Here is a 23,992-nt window from a genome sequence, read left to right on the forward strand (position 1 = left end):
ACTACGTCGTTTAGTGTAACCATAACCCCTGAATGTATGAACAGCAGAAAAGGCTGTCTTTGACGTCACTGTATAATAAGAAGCACAAAAGGGATTTTTTGGAACTTTCTCTTGGTTGGAGACAAACATGTCCGCAATGCATTCGTGCATCAAGCTATCCATGCAGTCGTTTATTGTTGATTCTTTAGCTCCTCTATGGCAGGGGGATTTTCAATTTGTTTTCCTTCAATTTCACTATGGGAGTTGTTCTTAACATACGTTTGTTAAGAAAATTTTGGCTGATTGTAAAACAGCTGTAATATACGGCAGTCCAGGTTGTCCTTCAACTGTAAAAATGAAATAATGCTCTTTAAAGTATCATTTACAACAGTGGTGGCTGTTTTCACAAGTATGCTACAAAAAACACGACAATACATAATACATAAGGAAAAGCCCTATGTTTGGTCAGTTGGTGAGATAGGTAAATGTTATTTTTGTGTGACAGTTCTGATGGTTTTCAAAGGGCTAATTCTTTGCTTTTCGACATATGCCCAACTGAAAACGCTTTAGCAACTCAAGTGCACACGACAACCATCTAAATAGACTACATGTTCGCAGAAAACACAATACTGAATATAGAGGGAAAAATAACGGCTCTTTTTAAAAGCACTTTTAGTAGTGAAGTACTTTTAGGATTGTTTGGAATTTTTTACCAGCAGACACCCTTTTACTGCTGAGTGTCTTAGTATTGTAAGATGTGTGATTTGAATTTTGGTTTAAAGGTGCCTTTGGTTTGAACACCCCTACCCCTACGAGGCAGAAATACAAAGAAATAGAAGGAAATTGAGCCTATTTGGAACCAGACTTTAGTATGTTCCCATGGGGGGATTCACGGTGCGAATGACACTGCGTCAGCTTTTTCATTTATCTTTAGTATTTTCTTCAACTTTAACTTTTAGGACCATGTATGAGGTTGTGGCAAGCTAAATACACAACACGACGACGTCTCGGAAAAATAGTAAGGATTATATAGGGAAAAACAACAGTGTCAGTTAAAGTCCGTTTTGAAGGTGTTAGTGGTTGGGGATTTTGAAAAGCATCAGACATCAGGCAGATACAATCCTTTCTGCGTGTTCTGGTGCAGAAAGAGTTTTCAGTTTATACATTGGGGTGACCAGTAGATACCATTTTACAACCATACCCCCAAACGACATTTACAGAGCCCAAAGAAGGATTTGGGTCAATTTCAAAGCCATTTTTCCGTATGAAGCGCCAACTTTATATGAAAATGTGTTTAATAAACATCAAAGGACTGAGGTTGAACTTTCTGATAAGGGACATTTTAAACCTAGTCATTGTCACTTCAACGTTGTTCTCTAATATGCCTGGACTAAGTGGGAAAGTTGGATTGAACTGCATGAGTGTTACCATCGTGTGGCGGTGTGCGCTGCATGACTACCCACGACGCAGAGCTCTCTGCTGCCGGGATTTGTAAGTAAAGCAAGTGTTGTCTAGACTTTGGACAGACCTAGACAAATGTTGCTGCCGTTTTGTCTGTGTGTCTGCTGGTGTGTTGAGCGAATGAAGCATCCATCAAGCGAGTGCACGAACGTGTAGTGTGCAGGGTCGATTGAGTCCAGTTTTGGTTTGAACACGGACACGCCACGGTGTGTGTCACTGTGTGGCGGTGTCTGTGCACTGCACAGGAGCTTGTATCAAAGTGCCGGTCGATCATTATTATTTTACTCCTTCATCCCTACAGTCTTACAACTACAGACTACGCATTCGCTAGCCTAGTAAGGGCGTACATGCAGGACTAAATAATGATCAACTGGCGGTTGGGTACAAGCTCCTGTGGTGCACTGTATATGACTGGAGACTGACACTGTGACAGACAGACAGAGTAGGTAATCCCCCTAAACATTGTTTTGAGATGGAAAAAGTATTGGTCAGTCAGCACAGTCTTTGGATGTAGTGCAACAGAAAATGTTATTTATAACTGACATTTTATATTGTCAGCGGTATGAGTTTTTCTGTGCCTAAAGTTTTTAATGTTGTGATTTTGCAGGAAAAACTATGATTGAAGCTTATTGTAAGGCTTTGTGAAAGGGTAACTTTTTAACGAAGAACACATTCTTCCTCGGACAGCGTTCATTGAAGCAAACACTAAATGCGGCAGAATCTCATTCATCCTTTCTTTTTTAACTGCCATTTTTAAGTGTCGCTGTGCATGTTGAAAGCTTCATGTTCAGAACTGATGTTGCTGTAGAACTGTGGTTTACACTTAGTGGTTTATATGTTGCTATAATTACTAAATCAATTTTTTTTAATTTTCAGGGGAAAAGCACCCGGACATCAAACATTCTTGCAATGTGTGGCAATAATGGTTTAAAATATTTCGGACAAAGCTCAAGGTGAGTTTAAATGTTCATAATTCTGATGTAAGTCAAGCTTATCTTTTATCTTGAGTGACTATCTCTGTCATGTCTCTCTCAGGCTGCGCGACCGACAGAAAAGTTGCCAAGAACCGATTCCTTGAGTGTGGCCAATTGTTCCCCATTTCTGGTTCACTTGAGCTGCATGCAATTTTGTTGAGTGATTAAAAGTTATGGATTCTTTAAAAAGGTGTACGTTTGAGGATAAGACACTGTCAAAGTTTTGAAACAGTATTTTTCTTCTTCATGGTTATAAAAAAACCTGCAGCACCTGTGTTCAATTTCTGAAGATGCATTATTACTATAGTGGCACCCCCCTTTTACGACCTCAAACAATCTGAGAAAATCGAGTCTAAAAAAAGAACGAGTCTTAAAATGGGGGTAATTTTACAGAGGTTATGAACAGAAAATGTGAGAAAACAAGGTCTTAAAAAGAAGGGAGTTTTAAATTGGGGGGTCATAGAAGGGAGGTTCCACTGCATTAATCATGCCATGGAAATCATGATCAGTTTACAGATAAATACAATGAAAATTAAAAGCAATTTGCAGCCCAGTGTCTTATTATTTGATCATATTCTGTCTATTTTTATCATTGCATCTTTGCTACAGAAATTTATGGTTACATCTTGACCAAAAGTCAATTATTATCAATAAACCAAACAACATGCGCACACAAAAACATACTCAATTGTCAAGAACAGTGTCTATTTTATTCCATGTAGATCTCAAATCCACAGGCACACATCCTCTGCACAGTTCAAAGGTGCTACACATGAAACTATTCTTGGAATTCGAGCACTTTTCAACACATGTATATATTTGTTTTGCACAAGTTTTACTAGACCTGTGAATTCAACGCATTAATCAATACACTTTCAGGACTCTTCCCCAGACTTTAATGCTCATGTCAGCTGTTTCCATGCACAAATGTATGTATCTTTCGCTTGATATGCAAGTGTCTAAACAGAAAGAAAAAACACTAAAAACCAAACACAAAAATTCATTCAGTGAGAGTGAATGTACACACATCCTAAAAAACACAAAATGAATAGTCATTTTGTCAGTCATTGATACTGATCCAAGACATTGATGTGACGAAGAAAGGGGTAAGTTTATTTTAGAAAGCTAAAATCTTTCAGAGGGAAATGGTGTTATCAAACACTGGTCGTTTCACATGCTCCCTGTAAATCACTGAAAGCAGACCTCTTCAACTTCAGAAGACCCTCCCTCGTCTTCTTTTTGAGGGGCTATCCAGAGATACTCCAGTGCCGAGACATGAAATAAATAAATATATAGCTGTCTGTCAGCGTTCTCTAGAATGAAAATGTCTCTACAAGGTGCAGAACTGTGCACATAATAAAAACAAAACCCACACACACAACATATATGTTCAAACACTGATCCAAATGTTGGGGGTGGGCGTTTACTAGGTACTAACGGCGCTTACAAGGTAGATTACAGTACATTAAAAAAGCAAAAAACAATATACATTATTTGTATTTTTGAACAAATTATGACATTTTACACAGATTGAGACAGTCAGTGTTCCTCAAGGTGAACAAGGACTGTCAAGGTGTGTGTAAAATGTCATATTTTGGTCAAAAATACAAATAACATTTATGTATCGATTGGTTCTGGTTAGAATTCCTTTTAATTGTTTTTTTAATGTACAAACATGCACTATTTTGTAGTCTCAGCTGGCCGTCTAATATGGAATGTGACAGAGCATGTGTAAACCAACCCACACAGAAACGCACTTTGTTTAACACCACAATGTACTCCAATGCAGGCAACAAGGAAGAAAGTCAGTGTACTGGCCAGTTGGATCTATAATGTCATTCCTATGACCCATACACAGCAACTGCACATGGCAACTCTTACACCTTCACCCGAATAGCCAATATCTTTCCTCAATATAACTCTGAATGATGCGTATCGTTTGGCTTTATTGATCTTTCCCTCTTCTTCTTCCAGGACCAGGGCATCTTCAATCTCTTCTTTGTGTGTGGGGCCAGTAGGAGCCTGCTGTCATCAAGCACCAGTGCCTTGAAGTCCTGGAGCATAAACAGAAAATCACCCATAAGTGAAGACACTTAATTCAAACTTCGAAAAGGGTTGAAAAAATTAACCAAATGCAAGAAAAAGTGTGAAAATAAAGAGTTACAGAAGAGTGTTTGTAATCTATTCATGTACGTAATGGATTGCAAGTGTGAGTAAAAGGTGGTGGTGGGTGGGAGAGGGGGGATGGGATATACCTGTGGGCATTGGCTTTCCAGATTTTTAGCATTCTGACACACTGACAAGTGTGAAAATGTGACGTGTTCTAGTGCTCCTGACGAGCAAAAGTGTCACACATCTTTAGCTACTTGGAATGAATGCCCAGTTTACCATTGCATTGTACAGTGAAACCCTAACTTTGCCCCCTTTAAAAAAACACAACATTTGTCTTAAAAGACGCTACTTTCTCAGATTCCTGTTTATAACCTCTATTCTAAGACATTCTGCTTTTCTTTGATTGAGTTTGCTGTATATATATATATATATATATATATATATATATATCTTAAAAGGGCTCCACTGTATCTCTAAAATTTTTCTCTACAAGAGGTATTGTAGCAGCATCTGTCAAGTGCTCAACCGCAAAAAGGTCAATTTGATATAATTATTCAATACTGATGTTTCAAGCTAAGCAGAACTGCTGTTTGACATGTGGTTGGAAAATGTGCTTCAGGGATTGTCTTGTTTAAAAAAAAAATTGAACAGGAAGGCAGACATCTATTTGAACTGCAAAGCAGACACAATTCAAAAACCTACACATCATTATTATGACTTCCTACATAACAGCATGATCATGGAATCTGTTAGCCAATGTGTCAGATCATAACGATCATTATGGAGGCAGAAATGATCCCCTCAATCTGTAAAATATCCTTCTTTACAAACAGCATACAGGTGTAGCTAAAACAGAATTCATATTACAGTGGAACCCCCTTTTACGATCTCCCAAAATCTGATAAATACAGGTATTAAAAAGCAGGAAGTCTTAAAATGAAGGTGAATTTGCATAGGTTATGACCAGAAAATCTGAAAAGCAAGGTCTAAATATAGGGGAGATCTTGAATTGTAAAGGTTTTTAAAAGGGGGGTTCACGGTACAGCACCCCAATTGTGAGGACTGTTCATTTATTTCCCTTTATGAGACACTAAAAGGTTGTGGGTACTGAAATTTAACTGCACAAAATATCTTGACAAAATCAGGATGCTGAAGCTGAATTTTCATTCTTTTTCAATATTTTTTTAAACCAGGAAATACACACATTCCCTAGAATGAAAAACAAGTCGCGTAAAGCGAAAATACAATATTTAGTCAAGTAGCTGTCGAACTCACAGAATGAAACTGAACGCAACGCCATTTTTCAGCAAGACCGTATACTCGTAGCGGGGTAGTAGTTGCGCTAAGAAGGATAGCACGCTTTTCTGTACCTCTCTTTGTTTTAACTTTCTGAGCGTGTTTTTAATCGAAACATATCATATCTATATGTTTTTGGAATCAGGAACCGACAAGGAATAAGATGAAAGTGTTTTTAAATTCATTTGGACAATTTAATTTTGATAATAATTTTTATATATTTAATTTTCAGAGCTTGTTTTTAATCCGAATATAACATATTTATATGTTTTTGGAATCAGCAAATGATGGAGAATAAGATAAACGTAAATTTGGATCGTTTTATAAATTTTTATTTTTTTTTACAATTTTCCGATTTTTAATGACCAAAATCATTAATTAATTTTTAAGCCACCAAGCTGAAATGCAATACCGAAGTCCGGGCTTCGTCGAAGATTACTTGACCAAAATTTCAACCAATTTGGTTGAAAAATGAGGGCGTGACAGTGCCGCCTCAACTTTCACGAAAAGCCGGATATGACGTCATCAAAGACATTTATCAAAAACATGAAAAAAACGTTCGGGGATTTCATACCCAGGAACTCTCATGTCAAATTTCATAAAGATCGGTCCAGTAGTTTAGTCTGAATCGCTCTACACACACACACACACACACACAGACACACAGACACACGCACATACACCACGACCCTCGTTTCGATTCCCCCTCGATGTTAAAATATTTAGTCAAAACTTGACTAAATATAAAAAGCACCGGTAATGTAATTTGTGACTGAGACCTAAAAACCTCACCGTTAGTCATTGTTTAGTATACCTTGTAACAAAGTCTTCGACCTCACAAATCTTGCAGAATAAAAAGGTACTTACTGGAATGATTGAGTTTGGAGGAGGCGTGGGGGTTGAGGGGGGAAGCGGTGAGAGAAAGTACTTATAACTATAGTCCTGATTCACCTTCAAATTGTTTTTTGGGCCACCCAGACCACTAATTTACACCCCCACTTACACACAATTTTACTTATTTTCTGCACACATTACATTCCTAAAACACACACACATAACAAATACACAACACGCACTGACTTTCTTGACATTGTTCAGTTGGATGAATGTAATTTCTTCATTTTCTGTGATAGCACTCTATTGCTAGTATTGGAATTCACAAAATTACCCTTGGCTCTAACATCATGTCTTTTTCTTTTAACTCCTGCACACAGAGAAAGTATCTATTAATATTATAAGTATAACTAGTCCTCACTTACCTTCAAATTGTTATTCGGATCAGCCTTCCCCTTGCCCAGCAAACCAATTTCAGTTTGAGAAGACCAGTCCTTGCCTCTGCATTAGCTCACACCTCTGCTAATTCCTCTCCCTATCCTGCCTCGATGTGCACTTCTTGGCCGCTTGTTGTTTTGAATGTAAAACTTCCATAGCCTGAAAATAAAGACAAATGCTTGAAAAGAATACACTATATATTAATCAATCTCCCTTACAGTTAATGAGTTATTTGTAGCAAACTTCAATCATAATCAGGAAAAGCTCACTTGAGTTTTGACAGCTGGCACACAACGTTCACGCACACAACAGTGTAGTTTGTACTCTTTTTTTCACGTGTATACAAAAATACAATTTATATATGTGATTATATCACAAGCATAATACACACACACACACACACACACACACACACACACACACAAACACACACGTAATCACACTCATGCACACAGTGACACACACACACAGTCACATTCATGCACACAGTGACACACACACACAGTGATACAAGTCTCTCACACACACACACACACACACACACACACACACAACAAATGCACAAGACACTGATATCCTCGACATTGTTCAGAGGGATAAGTATAATTTCTTCTCTTTTGGGTTACTATTATGAGAAAAGACATAATTTTCAGAGCTCTCTATTTGTCTGAAACATGAATGCGCTTTGCTTCGAACTCTCGCACGTTTACTGTTCCCTGTGTTCGATCAGTGACATGAATGGAATTTGAAACAAATGCATAAGCTTATAAGTAAAAGCGCAACTTTAGAGACATATATTTGAAATGATCACCAACAGGCAACACATATGTCCAAGATAATCTGACTGAGTACTGCTTCTAAACAAAGTACGAGCATGATCTTCGTCAGGGCTTTTTGACTCGCATCGATCGATTCATTTGCAGTCCTGCTGAGAGCAACTTGTACACTGATACTGACTTGTCCTATTGAAAGCTTTATTTCCTGTCAGACAGCGTTAACTTAAGCTGGAAAATGACACTTACCTTTTCAGACTACAATGATCGCAGGAACTTCCTGAGGAAGACGCCATTGTTGACACATTTGACAAGGGAAATCACCCAACCATTACAAGAGTGCTCTTTCCTTGGAATCTGTTACGACAATTAATTAGCTATCAAAACTGTTGAATTTGCAAAGTTAAGTTATTCCTCATGGATGGTAGCATTATTTGTAACGTAGAATCTTACGGTGATGCTTTGAAAGCGATCTGAAGGCCTTTTCCCGGCGGATACTATCCCTTTAAACTGAAGAAACGTTTATATTATTTCGGTTTAATTCTCAATCACCACTGGCTCTGTCTTTCATTCGACCGAATCGGCAATACGTTTTTAGTAACTTTATTTCCACTGAAACTTAGAGGCGAAGAGCACTTAACTCTTATAGACACACAGAGTATAATCTTGAGGATGAAAGTCGCTTGTTCATTTCAATGCTTCTTATTCTCTCAGGTGCCAGGAGAAAAGGTTCCGTACAACTCTCGCTTACTCTATTACGCATGTCGAAGGCATAAAGAGCGATTACTTCCCTTTGGTTATGGGATCTCTTATAGACAGAATCTTAGCTGAGAGACGTAATGAGCTTATGTTTGACGGGATTTAAAGCATTTTTATAATGATTGGGAGAGGTAGAAAACGAACGCGGTGGTGAAGAAGAAAAACGGTGTTATTGGTGGTCATTATAATTAGGCCAAACAACAATATATGTTGGTTTCGGGTAACGTGATCCAAAAAAGATAGGGTCGGTAGGTCGACTTTTTAAAATTATTTGTTCAAATTTAGTCGATTTCAAAGGCGGTTACTGCCCTTAGTCTCGGTATGGTTCGCAATTTTAGAAATGAAAATAAAGTTGCAGGGTCGGAGGTAAAACATAGGGTCGGTCGGGTGACCCTAAACCAACGTATATTTTTTATTTGGCCTTATAATAACGACGATGATCTGTGTTCCTTTTCGAGTTTTCAAGACCTTTATCGCAGTATCGTTCTTTCAAAAGTCGCATGGCACCTTTAAGGGTGATACAGCATTTCAGAGTCAATCATGTGAGTGAGTGCATCCTCGAGTAAGATTGCGTTTGTGGCCTTCGTGACATTTTTGTGGGGCTTGCTCTGCTAATCAATCCACTAAAACCTACGTCTTTGAAATTGACGAGAACAAGATTTTCATTTTCGTGAAGCAAACAAAGATTTGTTCACGTGTGTGCTTGTCATGTAAAAAAAAACATTCAACACTACTTCAAAAGAATTTTCGAATGTTGAGAGGGGCAACACTTTGTGTGTAAGGTGCCAAAATGAAATTGAAGCTTTGTAAGCATTGTCTCGTAGTTTTGTCGGTGCTGATGGTGTTTCAAGCCAATTCAGCCTTGTCCCAGTGTACTCAGGATGGTCCTTGCAAGTGTACTTCTGACAACGGGACGCTCGACTTGACCCCGATCACTGGAAACCCTCCGTGAGTAACCACAAGAGGGAAAGAGAGAGAGCGAGAGAGAGAGAGAGAGAGAGAGAGAGAGAGAGAGAGAGAGAGAGAGAGAGAGAGAGAGAGAGAGAGAGAGAGAGAGAGAGAGCGAGAAAGCGCGAGAGAGAGAGCGAGAAAGCGCGAGAGAGAGCGCGAGAGAGAGAGAGAGAGGGAGAGAGAGAGAGAGGGGGGGAGACGGAGAGAGAGAGAGCGCGAGAGAGAGAGAGAGAGAGCGCGAGAGAGAGAGCGAGAGGGGGAGAGAGAGAGAGGGAGAGAGAGAGGGAGTGAGCGAGAGGGAGAGAGAGAGAGAGAGAGAGAGAGAGAGCGCGAGAGAGAGAGCGAGTGGGAGATAGAGAGAGAGAGAGAGCGCAAGAGAGAGAGAGATTGGATTGGATTGTTTAATTGTGTAACCAGTGATTTGGTTTTTACAATGGTAAAAAAAAGAGAAAATGTACAAAATCAGCATTTCACGTTATCGAATCAAATGTATATACATGGTGTTAAATATTTTTGGCAGTTGCTTGCTAATATAGTCACCTCACAATATAGATATATACATCGTAGCAAACAGTGTATCAACCATGAAAGCTTTCTGGTAACGGTAATACCGAGGGGTACATTTTTCATGTCACGAATCAAACATCAAGTCTCTTCTGCCTCGCTCCAAGCCAGGAATAGATATTTAGCAAAACTTACGCCTTTTGTTTCGTCGCTACCTTTCAACAGTTCACACAGTTGGAGTTCGCATGGAGAGTCAACCGGTATGCCAATATATCTGGTTCTAATAGCCTGATACACTGGGCACACAAAGACAACATGTATTTCATCCTCAGTTTTATTTGTACAAAAAGGGCATAGCCGGCTTGCTTCCGAATGCGAAAAACGTTGCCTGTGTGCACTGAATGGAGAGACGCCAAGTCTGAACCTGCTGAGAGCTGTCTTGTAGATATTCACTTTTATAAAGTCTAAATAATGTTCTCGTCCGATCAGACTTTTGTGACTGTGGTAAAGTTCAAAGCGAGGACTTTGTGACGTATGATTGAGCCATTTCAGACAAAAGTTTTCACTTAATCGTTCTTTGAAGGTGCGCAGGAATAGTCTCTCATCTGCCAGGCTTCCAAATTGCCACACAAGGCCAAAACCAAGCTCACACAACAAAGACTTAACACGTGTGACCCAGTTGTCATGGCCCCTTTCATGCATATTCAATAGGGACAAGTATGCCATCTTAGAAAATCTAACGTCCGGCTGCTTAAGTAAGCGGAACCAATATTAAATGCACTTTGCAGCGGACTCAATGTGAAGTGGATAACGGCCAAGTTCACTGTAAATCATGTCGTTAGGTGTCATGGTTGGTACATTCATAAAAAGCTTGCACGCGAGAGAGAGAGAGAGAGAGCGAGAGCGAGCGAGAGGGAGAGAGCGAAAGAGAGAGCGAGAGAGAGAGCGAGAGAGAGAGCGAGAGAGAGAGAGCGCGAGAGAGAGAGCGCGAGAGAGAGAAAGAGAGAGAGAGCGAGCGCGCGAGAGAGAGAGAGAGAGCGAGAGGGAGATAGAGAGAGAGAGAGAGCACAAGAGAGAGCGAGAGAGACTTGAGAGAGTGCGAGAGAGAGAGAGAGAGCGCGAGAGAGAGAGAGCGCGAAAGAGAGAGAGAGAGAGAGAGCGAGAGAGACTTGAGAGAGTGCGAGAGAGAGAGAGAGAGCGCGAGAGAGAGAGAGCGCGAAAGAGAGAGAGAGAGAGAGAGAGCGAGAGAGACTTGAGAGAGTGCGAGAGAGAGAGAGAGAGCGCGAGAGAGAGAGAGAGCGCGAAAGAGAGAGAGAGAGAGAGAGCGAGAGAGACTTGAGAGAGTGCGAGAGAGAGAGAGAGAGAGAGCGCGAGAGAGAGAGAGCGCGAAAGAGAGAGAGAGAGAGAGAGAGCGAGAGAGACTTGAGAGAGTGCGAGAGAGAGAGAGAGAGCGAGAGAGAGAGAGAGCGCGAAAGAGAGAGAGAGAGAGAGAGAGAGCGAGAGAGACTTGAGAGAGTGCGAGAGAGAGAGAGCGCGAGAGAGAGAGAGCGCGAAAGAGAGAGAGAGAGAGAGAGAGAGCGAGAGAGACTTGAGAGAGTGCGAGAGAGAGAGAGCGCGAGAGAGAGAGAGAGAGCGAGCGAGAGAGAGAGAGAGCGAGAGGGAGATAGAGAGAGAGAGAGCACAAGAGAGAGAGAGAGAGCGAGCGAAAGCGAGCGAGAGGGAGAGAGCGAAAGAGAGAGAGAGAGAGCGAGAGAGAGAGAGAGAGCGCGCGAGAGAGAGAGCGCGAGAGAGTGAGAGAGAGAGAGAGCGCGAGAGAGCGAGCGCGAGAGAGAGAGAGAGAGAGAGCGAGAGGGAGAGAGCGAAAGAGAGAGAGAGAGAGAGCGAGAGAGAGATCGAAAGAGAGAGCGAGAGAGAGGGAGAGATAGAGAGAGCGAGAGAGAGAACTCAGAACTCAGAACTCAGAACTTTATTACATAAGGATAAAGGTTTTAGGCTTAGCCTAATCTTCCAACCTGTCCTTGGAACATATACAGAGAATAATTGTAAAGGCGAAAGCAAAGACTGCGCACATACACACACACACATCCACACCCACGTATACACACACACATGCACACATAAACTCACACACACACACACACACACACACACACACACATGCACACACACACATGCACACACACATGCACACACACATGCACACACACACACACATATACACACACACATGCTCGCGCGCGCGAGCGTGCGCTCGCATATCTACACACAAGCACATGCTATCATTTCATACCTAAAAGGAACAGTATCTAATCAAAGTATTAAACTAGTAAAACATCAAAATAATGGTCGAGTATAAACATAAAAAACAAAACACTTAAGAGCATTGCATACATTATCCGAGTACACAATGGAAACTAGACAGCAGGGGCAGTTTATAGTGTGCTCAAATGTGTGTGCAACTGCCTTTTAAAGGCCTTTAATGATGCGGATCGTTTGATTTCTATTGGCAAAGAATTCCACAGAGATGATCCTGAAAAAGCTAAGCTGGATTTATAAAGATCTATACGAGGAATTGGAGGAAGTAAATTTTGAGACCCATACCTCTTCGTAACATGTGTAAAATAGGATTGCACATAACTGGGCACATCACCATGAACTACTTTATACATAAAGACAGCCTTATTGTATGCAAGGTGGGTTTTTAGGGGAAGGAAATTAAGGATGTTTAACTTCATTTCTGTAGACATGTGCGATTCATACAGGATAAGTTTTGCAGCACGACGGTACAAAGAATTGAGTTTTAATAAGTGAAGATCGCTGCAGCCATCCCACAATGTCGAAGCAAAATTAATATGAGGCATTATATGAGCATGAACGAACATTTTTAATGTTTCAGACTTCGCATAATGTTTGAGTTTTGACAGCAAATACAAATTCCTTGATAACACTTTGCAGAGGTTGCTTATGTGTGTTTGCCATTTCATTTCTTCATCAACAGTTACACCAAGTATGCGGTGTTCTTTAACTTGCTGTATTTGAGTTGTACCTAAGGTCAGTTGTAATTTAAGAGGACTTAGCTGATGCTTTTGTCTTGTGGTAATAACAATGCTTTTAGTTTTTTCTGGGTGCAGTATCATGGCATTTGATGTGCACCATTTCGCAACTTCGTCCAAAGTGTTCTTCAGGGAAGAATTTACTGATTCCAACGAGGTGTTACTGGTATGGATAGACGAATCGTCTGCAAAAAACTCGCATTTGACTTTATCATCCGATACTGTCACGTTTCAATATATCACTTAAGGTGATTATGAACCGGTTAATTACTACTAATTAACTAACCACACCACGATCCACTCTCGCAGTCATACAATTAAATAGAGTCAACAAAAGTATAAGTTTCAGACGCCTGTTTATGTATAAACTCGCCACCTCCCTCGAGCCTTCACTCAAAATATGTTCCTGTTACGTTCTCAACACGTAAAAAAACCCGTGGTCACTGACAAAATGCCAGTAGTATATAGAAAATTATAGTAACACACTGAACCCGTGTAAATACAGTCAAAATGAGAATGTTCTGTTCAAAAAGCTCTAGTTCATGCAGGGGTCACACACCCCACGTTGTCACTACTCCAATGAAATCACAGATACGAAAAGACAACGGTGGTCAACGGGGTGCGTACGACATGGTGCACTTAGCTTTATCTCTGCTGCTGCTGCTTAGCCGGTATGCTGGTTAGTCGGTTCGCTGGTTAGCCGGTTCGCTGGTTAGCCGGTTCGCTGGTTAGCCGGTCCGCTGGTTAGCCGGTCCGCTGGTTAGCCGGTCTCCTGGTTAGCCGGTCTCCTGGTTAGCGTAGCTTCAACAGGTCCCGCCAAAGTCAGCCGTGCAGATGTTACAGGAACGTAACGAAACGAAACGAAACGAACGGAGGCTCAAAAGCCTATGATTGTACTCTCAATGGAAGCAAAGTCCGCTTCCTCCCTGGAACAGCCTCTGTTCGTCAACAGTGACCAAAAACCTCCAGAACCCCTTGTCGAATCCTTATGCGAAAGCCATCGCCGACGAAGGAAAGTTGACGACTTGTCCTCAGCAAAATACGTGGCAGAGAAAAGGAATAACTTGTGGAAGTTCCCCTAGAGTGCCGAATATAATACTCGGTGAAAAACCATCATACTCTAGAAACTGTGTATTAGATCCTTCCCCTTCTGCCGCTGGGTGTCAAGTGTGCCGCCCTTGTGTCTCAGTCAGACAACCTGGCCAATAACACGTGACTGACCTTGTCACAAAACCAGTCCAGCTATACACAATTCTGCCTCCCCAAGCAGAAAAAAGACACGAGAAACTCAATCCCTGAAAATCCCGTGTGCGCTGTCAGCGAAAAACCGTCAGCCCTATGACAGCAGAAACCTCCACTGTAAAACTCGTGCGCAGCAAACCCTCCGTGTTCATTGAGCACTGTCAGCAAACTCTGCTGTAGCCCAATATCACGTACAGGCGCTTTCTATCATAATCGACCAAGAACAGGCACTCCACTGAGTGACACTTTCTTGGTCTCTGTCACCCGATCGTGACACACCTCCCCTCTTCAAGACGAAACCTCGGTTTCGCTCACAGTCATGTTCTCCTCTACAGCCCGAGAGAGAAAGTCAGCTCCAACATTGTTGGCGCCCGGAATGACGCGTACCGTGAATTGGTACGGTTGGAGAATCAACGCCCAGCGCATAAGTCTGGCGTTTGCCAACCTTGCAACCTGAAGATATTGCAGAGGTTGATGGTCCGTCTCCAGACAGAAAGGTCGTCCGTACAGGTACGCTTCGAACTTCTGGATGCCCCAGACAATGGCGAGACACTCGCGTTCAACCGTTGCATACGCTGCCTCGGCCGAGGTCAGCTTACGGCTGGCGAAGCAAACAGGGTGCAAAAACCCCTCTGTCTCCTGAAGCAACACTGCCCCAAGTCCCTTCCCTGAAGCGTCTGTCCTCAGCACGAAGTCCTTGTTCAGGTCTGGTAGTCGGAGAATAGGCTGACTGGTGAGTCGCCTCTTCAGGATGTTGAATGCGGAGCTGCATTCCTCAGTCCACACTACAACGGTCGGTTGTAGTTTCTTGGTAAGGTTGGTCAGTGGTAGTGCGATTTCGGCAAAGTGCGGGATGAAGCGTCTGTAGAAGCTGGCTAGGCCCAGGAAAGACCTGACTTCTTTCTTCGTGCGCGGTGGCTCCGCCTCCCGAATCTTCTGGATCTTGTCGTCCTCTGGAACGAGCAATCCCTCGCCGACAACATGACCCAGGAAAGACAATTCCCGAAATCCCAAGTAGCACTTGGACGGTTTAGCTCCCAGATTTCCGTTCTTCAACCTTCCGAACACGTCGCGCAGGGCGTCGAGATGTTCAGTCCATGTCTCTGTCGCGATCAGCACATCGTCGATGAAACTGCTGATGTCCTCGCGCTTCAATGGTTCCAAAAGTTTCCTCATCATGCGAGTGAAGACGGCACCTGCATTCTGTAGACCAAAAGGCATGACTGTCCACTGGAACTGGCCGAATGGAGTGGTAAATGCAGTCTTTGGGCGATCTTCCTCGGCAACTGGAATTTGCCAGTATCCCTTGGTGAGGTCTAATTTTGAAAAATACTTGGCCTTGGCCAAGTGACTGAAGAGGTAGTCCACATCAGGCATGGGTTCCGCGTCAAACGCCGTAATCTTGTTCAGCTTCCGGTAGTCGACACAGAACCTGACGCGTCCATCCTTCTTCTTCACAAGCACAATTGGAGAACTGTAGGGAGAGTTCGCTGGCTCGATGACGCCCAACTTTGTCATGTCGGCGATTTCCTTCCTGACCACCTCCTTCTGGGCATGAGGCATGGGATACTGCTTCGTCCTCACTGGCTGCTTCTCCAGCAAGTCGAAGGTAAACTCCTCTAGATGCGTCTGAAGTGGTATGTCTGTAAGGACCCGTGCTGCATCCTTCAGGATCTCTTGCAAGTCCGCCTGCTGGTCGTCCCCAAGATCAGGTGAGATGTGCACGTCCGTGTGATCCTCACTAGCCTCCAACGGACAAACTGGTACACGTCCTCCTCCCTGTTCTTCCGTTGTCTCGTCCATCACGACAGCAACTGCTTCTGTCACTTTGTCCTTTTCCCTGTAGGCAGTCCTCTCTATGTAGGCGCGCAGCAGGTTGGCGTGGTACAGGCGTGCTTTCCCGTTCATGACGATCCTGTAGTCGTTCTGGCCCACTTTCGCTGTCACCTCAAAAGGTCCTTGCCACTGCAGTTGTAGCTTGTTGTGTTTGACAGGTAAAAGTAGCAACACCCGTTCTCCAATCTTGAAGCTGCGCGGCCGTGCCTTGCGGTCGAATCCTCGCGCGTAACGCTGTGCTGCTCTCCCCAGGTTCTCTTGAGCCAGTTTGCAGGTCTCTTCAATCCTGTTCCTGAGTTCTACGATGTAGGTCGCTGTCGTCTGCACCTCCTCGTCAGCTTCTTCGTCTGTCCAAGCCTGACGCAGGATAGCCATGGGACCGCGTACCTGTCTGCCGTACAACAACTCAAATGGGGAAAAGCCCAAGCTCTCCTGAGGAACCTCGCGGTATGCAAAAAGCAATGCTGGGATGTACCTGTCCCACGTGCGTGGTTTCTCCTGAGCTAGTTTCCTCAGCATGGTCTTCAAGGTGCCATTGAACCTTTCCACCAGTCCGTTGCACTGAGCATGGTAAGGAGTGGTGAAGTGCTGCTCCAGTGATAGCAGTCGTGCTGCCTCCGCCATCACTCCTCCCGTGAACTGCGTGCCTCTGTCGGTGAGTACCTCTGATGGAATTCCCAGCCGGGACCACATAGTAACCAGAGCCTCAGCTACTCGCGTGGCTTCAATCGATTTCAGAGGGATCGCCTCTGGGTATCGAGTAGCGTAGTCCACCATGGTCAAAATGTATCTGTTTCCGTCCTCAGACGCAGGCAAGATGGGCCCGATGATGTCCACTGCCACCCGACGAAAGGGTTCGTCGATGAGCGGCATCTTCTCTAAGGGGACCTTCCTCACCCTTCCTTTGGCAACCACCTTCTGGCACTTATCGCAGGACGCACAGAAACGTCGGACATCCGTGCAGATGCCTGGCCAGTAAAAGTGGCGCCAGACACGATCCGTGGTCTTCTTGGTACCAAGATGACCTCCCAGAATCGAGTCGTGTGCCGTTGCCATGACACCCTCGCGAAACTCGCGAGGCACGACAACCTGTTTGAATGTACCTTCTTGGTTGCTGAACTCACGGTAGAGCAACTTCTTGTCCCTGAGGAACTTTGACCTCCCATGCTTCCCGCTCAGCTTCACCTTCCCCGACTTCGCGTGCTCCCGAGGAGTCGCTAATGTCGGATCAGATGCCTGAGCCTTCGCGAGAAGCGCGGGGGTCACGTTCCCCAGGGCAGCTCGTGCAGCAGGTAGGGGTTTGAGAGGTTTGTCCTCTCGCTCCGCCTGTGCCCGCGTGAGCACTGAAATGACGTCGGGAGACCGATAAACGGGAACCTCCCTGGTGACGCCGTCCACAAACTGAACCCGGTTCCCAATGAGCAGGTCGCATGGAGGATCGTCCATGACGACGGCCACAATGGTCCCCGTGAACAACGGTGTTACGACCTTGATCACTGCCGTGTTCAAGTCGTAAGCGTGAGATGCCTCGGCCATTCTCACCCTGATGCTGTCTCCTGTGTAGGCCATAGCTGGAACTAGACTCGCCCGAACCACTATCATGTCTGCCCCTGTGTCCCGCAGACCTTCGCCCTTCACTCCGTTAACGTAGACGTTGCAGTGGGGCTGGAAATGTTTCCTGGAGCACGGAACGCAGAGTTGTGGAATTGTGCATGAGCTCGTGACGTCCCTTAACTCCTCACTGCCAACAAAGTGTACGCCCTTCTGGTCAGCCTGTCTCCTGTGGCAGTCCTTCTTCACGTGGCCCCGCTTGTTGCAGTAATAACACTGGATGTCAGTTCTGGAACTTGATCCTTTGTGTCCCTGATCGTCCTTCCCGTCCTTGGGTCCTGAAGAACCTGAATTTCCCGATTTTCCCGGCCGTGAGCCTGAAGATTTGCCAGAGATCGCCTGGGCGTCCTCGTGTACTCTGATCCAGTCGGCTGCCTCCTGAGTAGTCTTTGGCTGGTGTTCCTGCACGAAGGTCACCACCTCAGGTCGCAGGCTGGACATCAGTTGTTCCATGACTATGAGGTCGGCAAGGTCGTCGACGGTCCAGTTCTTCTCGGCCATCTCCACCCAGCGCCGCAGGTAGAGATTAAGGCGTGCCACAAACTGATGGCTCAGCTCGCCGCTCAGTCTCTTGCTGTTACGCAGACGTCGTCTGTAGGCTTCCGCAGTCAGGTTGAAGCGCTGGAGTAACGCCTTCTTTAGTGCCTGATAGTCTCTCGCCTCGTCGTCCTCCAAAGCGTTGTAGAGCTGCAATGCGCGTCCTTTTAAGCAGGTGCTAAGGCGGCTAGCCCACGTGGCCTCTTCCCACTTCTGGTCAGATGCAATGCGCTCAAACCGGCGTAAAAAGTCGTCGAGCTCGTCCTTGTCATCGTCGAACGTCGGCAGTCTCGTACGGTCGGCAACAAATGTCGGCGCGCTAGCCTGAGTAAGCGTACCCTTCTCGGCCTGTAGCCTAGCTAGTTCTAGCTGGAGATCGCGATCCGCCTGCTCTTTCTCTTTCCGTTCCTGTCTGTCACGCTCGGCCTGTCGTTCTTGTCTGTCAAGCTCGTCTTTCTTATCCTGTCGGTCAAGTTCGGCCTGTCGTTCGGCCTGTCGTTCCTGTCTCTCAAGCTCGTCTTTCTTATCCTGTCGGTCAAGTTCGGCCTGTCGTTCGGCCTGTCGTTCCTGTCTCTCAAGCTCGTCTTTCTTATCCTGTCGGTCACGTTCGGCCTGTCGTTCGGCCTGTCGTTCCCTTTTTTGTCTGTCACGTTCATCTTTCTCTTTCCGTTCTTGTCTGTCACGTTCGTCTTGTCGTTCCTGTCTCTCACGTTCGGCCTGTCGTTCTTGTCTGTCAAGCTCTTCTTTTCTCGTCTGTCGCTCTATGTCTTCCTTACGTTCTAACTCCTTGCGCTTAAGCAAACTACGCGCTCTAACGCGTGCGTCTCGCTCTGTCTGTTCCTCGCTACCAGGAGTCTCAAAAGTTAATCTCTTCGTAGGAGATCCCCCTGTAGCCATGGTTAGTTTAGCAAAGCTTTATCACAAAAGTAAGTCTAACGCAGCTATAGCTAGAACACGCGGTGATGAAAGCGGTGGATACAAAAATCCAGCAACCGAAAAATGCAGAAGAAAAATCCAAACGGTGTAGAACAAAACGCGTAGCCTACTTTATGGCTGCTTTTTGCGGTGAAACAAAGTGTTTCCCACAGCCGTGGCCTACTTTATCGGCTGCTTTTTGCGGTGAAACAGAGTGTCTCCCACAGCCTTGGTTAGGACAGAAGTCCTCGGACCCTTCCCCCCCAAAATTCCAACAAAGTCAAAATAAGGAGAAAAATCCAAGTAAAACAAGACGGTAGAAATGTAACCTGTTACAGAATGCGAACCAACAATGTAGAGAAAACTGAGTAAAACGAATAACAAATCCGCTAACCCCGCTCAGCTCTCTGCAACGGAAAACTCTGAACGTACAACAACAAAGATTCACAAACAAAGGAAAGGGAAGTAATCACAGTTAGCGCATACAATAACTCACAAATTACAATTTCCTGCAAGATGTGAATCGCTTAAGGTGTGGTATATGATCAAAACTATACAAAAAAGGGTAGCACCAAGCAGAAAATAAGTCGAGCACTGACGAGATTATCTGCTCTTAGTTATCCTTAATTGGTGGGTCTTTATCAGTTGGAAATTAACTGAGTAAATCCCGGCTTGGCCCCCATGTGTCACGTTTCAATATATCACTTAAGGTGATTATGAACCGGTTAATTACTACTAATTAACTAACCACACCACGATCCACTCTCGCAGTCATACAATTAAATAGAGTCAACAAAAGTATAAGTTTCAGACGCCTGTTTATGTATAAACTCGCCACCTCCCTCGAGCCTTCACTCAAAATATGTTCCTGTTACGTTCTCAACACGTAAAAAAACCCGTGGTCACTGACAAAATGCCAGTAGTATATAGAAAATTATAGTAACACGCTGAACCCGTGTAAATACAGTCAAAATGAGAATGTTCTGTTCAAAAAGCTCTAGTTCATGCAGGGGTCACACACCCCACGTTGTCACTACTCCAATGAAATCACAGATACGAAAAGACAACGGTGGTCAACGGGGTGCGTACGACATGGTGCACTTAGCTTTATCTCTGCTGCTGCTGCTTAGCCGGTATGCTGGTTAGTCGGTTCGCTGGTTAGCCGGTTCGCTGGTTAGCCGGTTCGCTGGTTAGCCGGTCCGCTGGTTAGCCGGTCCGCTGGTTAGCCGGTCTCCTGGTTAGCCGGTCTCCTGGTTAGCGTAGCTTCAACAGGTCCCGCCAAAGTCAGCCGTGCAGATGTTACAGGAACGTAACGAAACGAAACGAAACGAACGGAGGCTCAAAAGCCTATGATTGTACTCTCAATGGAAGCAAAGTCCGCTTCCTCCCTGGAACAGCCTCTGTTCGTCAACAGTGACCAAAAACCTCCAGAACCCCTTGTCGAATCCTTATGCGAAAGCCATCGCCGACGAAGGAAAGTTGACGACTTGTCCTCAGCAAAATACGTGGCAGAGAAAAGGAATAACTTGTGGAAGTTCCCCTAGAGTGCCGAATATAATACTCGGTGAAAAACCATCATACTCTAGAAACTGTGTATTAGATCCTTCCCCTTCTGCCGCTGGGTGTCAAGTGTGCCGCCCTTGTGTCTCAGTCAGACAACCTGGCCAATAACACGTGACTGACCTTGTCACAAAACCAGTCCAGCTATACACAATTCTGCCTCCCCAAGCAGAAAAAAGACACGAGAAACTCAATCCCTGAAAATCCCGTGTGCGCTGTCAGCGAAAAACCGTCAGCCCTATGACAGCAGAAACCTCCACTGTAAAACTCGTGCGCAGCAAACCCTCCGTGTTCATTGAGCACTGTCAGCAAACTCTGCTGTAGCCCAATATCACGTACAGGCGCTTTCTATCATAATCGACCAAGAACAGGCACTCCACTGAGTGACACTTTCTTGGTCTCTGTCACCCGATCGTGACAGATACATGTAAAGGAAAATCATTAACGTAAATACAAAAGAGAATAGGTCCTAATATAGACCCTTGAGGGACGCCATGCCGCACACTCCACTGGTTACCCATCCAAGCCCGCATTGAATACAAACTGTCCACTCTCTGCTTTCACTTCTTCTCTGCCTCGTCTCCTGCTTATTTCTCTGAACTTCTCACTGTATACACTCCTGCTAGACAACTCCGCTCCTCTTCTGATAGCCGCACCCTAGTCATCCCACACACAAAATCAAAAGCATATGGACAACGCACTTTTGCATTTTGCGCATCTACTCAATGGAACTCTCTCCCCTCTCACATTCGCCACTCTCAGTCAGTACAGTCATTCAAGCGAGCACTCAAAACTCACCTCTTCCTGAAACACAACTCCTAAAGTCGCAACATTTTGCCATCCTGTTCTGTAACGGTTCCATCTCTATTCAGCTTGTTATTTTTGTCTTTTGTTTTAAATTATTATAAATATAATTTTTTATTGCAGTAGTCCTTTAATTTTAACCCTTAGCTGTAGGCTAGATATGCACAAGTCATGTCGGTGCCACATAATGCTGACACACATGTTCCTGTGCATAGTTTATGGATAACGTGTAGTTGGGAAGTTAAGAGTAGAAATAATTAGTATTTAGTGTAGGAGGAGGGTTGGGGGTGGGTAGGGAGGGGGTGGGTATGGTTTACTTTGAGCAGGTCGGTTTCAGTTTTAATAAACAATTTTAGAGAATTGTGTATTTTATATTTGAGTCTTTCGTGTTTTAGACATTGATGCATTTAATAGTTTTAACGAGTTGCCTTTTGTTTTATCATTCTGGTGTTTATCTAGATGTGTTGTGTATTTTATAAGAAGTTTTTAAAAGTTCGAAGTTATTTTAGCATATAGGTTTTTTATGGTCTTAATAGTTAAATATGTATTACGTTATTATTAAGATTCATGTTTTGTTAGCACTAAGCAGTTGTTTTAATCAGTCTGGTTTTCTCTTGTTTTCATTTTATGAACATTTTAAATGTTAGACTAGCTTATTGTTTTGTACAGAATAATAACTGTGTGAATGGTGCTATACTGAATGAAAGAGTGTGACATGAAGTTCTTGTACATCATTGTAAAGAGTGTGAATGACGTTTTAGTTTAGATGTCAAGCGCTTAGAGCAAGCCTTTTTAACGAAAGTTTTTGATTTAGCGCTATATAAATGTTCTTATTATTATTATTATTATTATTATGTCTTACTAGTGCAGTAGACGAATTCTGGCATTGTAGAGTGACATACTGTGTCCGGTCAGCAAGATACGATTTAAAGAAGTCACAGACCGAATCGTTTCTCAAATAATAGTGTAATTTTTTCAGCAATATGGAATGATCGACTAAGTCAAATGCTTTCTTAAAGTCCAAAAACAATGCTCCTGTAACTTCAGACTTGTTCATTGCTGACAGCCAAGCTTCGCAGAGAGACGTAAGAGCTGTGTGGCAAGAATGCTTGGACCGAAAACCGGATTGAAACTGATGGAACAAATATTGTCCATGTTGTGAGAGAGAGAGAGAGAGCGACAGACAGACAGACAGACAGACAGACAGACAGACAGACAGACACACAGAGACAGACACAGACAGACACAGAGAGACAGAAGGAGGGGCTACGTTAATTACTTGTCTTTTTATATTTAGTCAAGTTTTGACTAAATATTTTAACGTAGAGGGGGGAATCGAGACGAGGGTCGTGGTGTATGTGTGTGTGTGTGTGTGTCTGTCTGTCTGTCTGTCTGTCTGTCTGTGTGTGTGTGTAGAGCGATTCAGACCAAACTACTAGACCGATCTTAATTAAATTTGACATGAGAGTTTCTGGGATTGATATCTCCGAACGTTTTTTTCATTTTTTTGATAAATGTCTTTGATGACGTCATATCCGGCTTTTCGTGAAAGTTGAGGCGGCACTGTCACGCTCTCATTTTTCAACCAAATTAGTTGAAATTTTGGTCAAGTAATATTCGACGAAGCCCGGACTTCGGTATTGCATTTCAGCTTGGTGGCTTAAAAATTAATTAATGACTTTGGTCATTAAAAATCGGAAAATTGTAAAAAAAATTAAAAATTTATAAAACGATCCAAATTTACGTTCATCTTATTCTCCATCATTTTCTGATTCCAAAAACATATAAATATGTTATATTTGGATTAAAAACAAGCTCTGAAAATTAAATATATAAAAATTATTATCAAAATTAAATTGTCGAAATCAAATTAGAAACACTTTCATCTTATTCCTTGTCGGTTCCTGATTCCAAAAACATATAGATATGATATGTTTGGATTAAAAACACGCTCAGAAAGTTAAAACAAAGAGAGGTACAGAAAAGCGTGCTATCCTTCTTAGCGCAACTACTACCCCGCTCTTCTTGTCAATTTCACTGCCTTTGCCATGAGCGGTTGACTGACGATGCTACGAGTATATATACGGTCTTGCTGAAAAATGGCATTGCGTTCAGTTTCATTCTGTGAGTTCGACAGCTAAATGTTGTATTTTCGCCTTACGCGACTTGTTAATTTTTCAGATTTTCCGACCAGTCGGACAGCTCAGGACGCTGGCTGTTTTCATACAGCCCGTGCACCCCGTTTACTGAAGGATCTATGGAATGCACAAATGTTGCGGTATAATCTCCAATGATGATGACTTCCTTTTTGTTTGCCGCCTCTTTTGTTTGTGCATTTGTTAAACAATGTATA

The 23,992-nt window shown here is 43.6% G+C and overlaps 3 long non-coding RNA genes across 3 annotated transcripts in view; 2 read left to right on the forward strand and 1 right to left on the reverse strand.

Moving 5' to 3' along the window:
- Positions 1 to 1,488: 1,488 nt before the first annotated feature.
- Positions 1,489 to 5,286, forward strand: LOC138966070 (uncharacterized). The gene is made up of 3 exons (XR_011455589.1): positions 1,489 to 1,646; positions 2,317 to 2,393; positions 4,389 to 5,286. It is a non-coding gene; the product is annotated as an uncharacterized lncRNA (long non-coding RNA).
- Positions 4,041 to 8,402, reverse strand: LOC138966071 (uncharacterized). The gene is made up of 3 exons (XR_011455590.1): positions 8,117 to 8,402; positions 7,082 to 7,253; positions 4,041 to 4,468 (listed from the first exon to the last, which is right to left on the reverse strand). It is a non-coding gene; the product is annotated as an uncharacterized lncRNA (long non-coding RNA).
- A 621-nt stretch (positions 8,403 to 9,023) lies between these two features.
- The window catches only part of LOC138966072 (uncharacterized), a 34,977-nt gene continuing 20,008 nt past the window's right edge, over positions 9,024 to 23,992 (forward strand). Inside the window, exons 1-2 of the long non-coding RNA XR_011455591.1 lie at positions 9,024 to 9,574; positions 23,821 to 23,917. This is a non-coding gene — a long non-coding RNA (uncharacterized lncRNA). The remainder of the gene's footprint in view (positions 9,575 to 23,820; positions 23,918 to 23,992) is intronic.

Source organism: Littorina saxatilis, linkage group LG5 (genome assembly GCF_037325665.1).
Source record: "Littorina saxatilis isolate snail1 linkage group LG5, US_GU_Lsax_2.0, whole genome shotgun sequence".
Taxonomy (NCBI): Eukaryota; Metazoa; Mollusca; class Gastropoda; order Littorinimorpha; family Littorinidae; genus Littorina; species Littorina saxatilis.